The following is a 2,500-nucleotide window of genomic DNA, read 5'->3' as shown; positions in this document are numbered from 1 at the left end:
CAGTGGTGATTGGCAGGAACCTTAAACCAGAGAAACTAGCGTTATTTCTGTGCAGGACAGGGACAGGGACAGGCGAGTGTTAGTGCCCAGCTTTAATGCCCCAGCCCGGCAGAATCAACAGAGGAAGGTCATAGCCGGAAGAAAGATGCTAACGATCAATTTTAATTGTACATCACATTAGTGTGCATGGCTTGAGAAAGAAGAGGGACAGCTATGCAGAAAGGGGAGGGCTTATCTCCCATCGAATGATTGTTTGGTGTGTTGCTATTTGTGTTTACCCGCAATCAGATGAAGTTATAATAGGCATTATTGTGTTGAAAAGTTGTCAAAGTTTATAGGTTTATAGGCCTTTAAATCTTCTTGTTTTCATGAGTGCATGTCTCTTCTTTTGTGTGTTTGTGTGAGTATGTGTGTGTTTGGGTGATCGTTTTGTGTGTTTGTGTGTGTGTGTTTGTGTGTGTGTGTGTGTGTGTGTTTGTGTGTGTGTGTTTGTGTGTGTGTGTGTGTGTGTGTGTGTGTGTGTGTGTGTGTGTGTGTGTGTGTTGTGTGAGTGTGTGTGTGTGTGTGTGTGTGTTTGTGTGAGTGTTTGTGTGTGTGTACAAGCTTGAGCATTAGTGGGTGGGAGGGTGTCATTTGACCTTGGTCATTGCTGAAGAGGCCTAGTTTCTTGCCAACCCAATCAATAAGCCAAACAGGCAGAAGATGAGTATTTAGAACATGGAAAGCTAAACTCAAACAGAGATAGGTTATCTGTCCTGCCCAGAGCACACTTCTGTGCAAATATTTTATTAACAAATTTTTCATGGCAACTTGCTTATTCTCCCTCTCTGTCTCTCTATTCCTCCCTGTCTCCCCCTTACCCCCCCCCCTCCCTCCCTCTCTTTCTCTCCCCCCCCCCCCCCCCCCCCCCACATTCCCATTTACATCTTCCTCAGAGCCCCTCTCTATCGGTTCTCTCTCTCTGCTGTTTTTCTTTTTCGATCTCTCACCCTCTCACTCTCTGTCTCTCCTTCATCGGCAACTGGTATGGAAAGACCTCTGGAGCCGAGTGGCTTAGAGGGTCTGCGAAACACAATGAGAAGCTGCAGGTCGGCAAACTTCTGGCCTCAGGGCTGAGCCTCCCAGAAGGCCACACAAACACGAAGAACTTGAGCTCGCCTGCATTTACACAGATCCTCTCCTCGCGCTCTCACTCATCACTCCGGCCAGCTTACCAGACAGCAAACTCCCCCCGAAATACTCCACGGAGTCACGCTGTGTTTTATAGCAATTGCCAATCAAGAAAATGGCCGTACAATGATTTACGCTTTCTCTTGTATCCATGTCTTGAGTTCTGAACTGTTAGGGTGGTAGTGGAAGTGGAAGAAAGTTTTAAAGAAATAGGAGGGACTGGTAGTGTGTACTAACACCATAATAATGATAGTCCATTCATTAATGTCAAACACAGACAACACATTTTATCAACTTTATGAACCATACAGTCTGAAGTTGGTGTGTTTGTCCCACTGCAAGTATTGACCATCAGTTTTACTATACCTATATATTGATTTCATATCAGCTGTACATCTAATACTCAAGATGATCTGATTGGTGTCCAGTATTTTGAGTACATAAACAATTAGTGTTCTCTAAAAGCCTGTTTTCTTTTCCAAAGACCCCAGTAATCTCCAATAAAAGCCACAACACTTTATATAACCACCCTGGTCACCTACTTAACAGCTGATATACACTTCTGTGAAGTCCTGTTCCTGAAAGTTGACCTGGTTTTGTGCCAGCACGTCTTAAATTAGGGAGAAGTGCATGTGAAACCTCGTAATGAGACCCAGAAAATACGCCTGGCACCGATGTGTGGTGGTGGTGGTGGTTTGTGTGTGTGTGTGTGTGTGTGTGGGGGGGGCTTCTAGATTTTCCACACACACTCAGTCAGAGCTGAGGTCAACCCAGTGGTGGAATTCCTTTCAAACAAACAGATGCCCCAGTCCTAACAAGCCAGGGATATTAATAGCTCAACTGAAGCATCTTGTTCATTTTCATTGTGGGGTTTCATGTCTTTAATTACGAGCAAAAGCAACATGGCCGTCCACAGCGGGCGGCAGTTTTTTGCATGCGAGAGCAGTCGAGCACTACGCTGCACGCACACACACACACACACACACACACACACACACACACACACACACACACACACACACACACACACACACACACACACACACACTCCCAAAAGTGTCCTCGGGCTACGTACGTCTTTTACGCTGCAATTTTTAAGATGTCAAATGTGTGTACACATTTTTTGTTGTGCGTGTAATGGCCAATTGTATGCTTAAAAAACAAAAACAAACCTTGACCTATTAGTGTCTGGTCAGATTAAGATGCGATAGCTCAGGGTCAAGGCAGAGACACAGGGATTTTTACAGGACATTTTCAGCGTGCTCCTCTTACATTTACCACCCCTCATACATTATATTGTATTTAACGTTATACTCTGTTGAAGCACAGA

Source organism: Sprattus sprattus (genome assembly GCF_963457725.1).
Source record: "Sprattus sprattus genome assembly, chromosome: 13".
Taxonomy (NCBI): Eukaryota; Metazoa; Chordata; class Actinopteri; order Clupeiformes; family Clupeidae; genus Sprattus; species Sprattus sprattus.
This window is presented reverse-complemented; position numbering follows the sequence as displayed.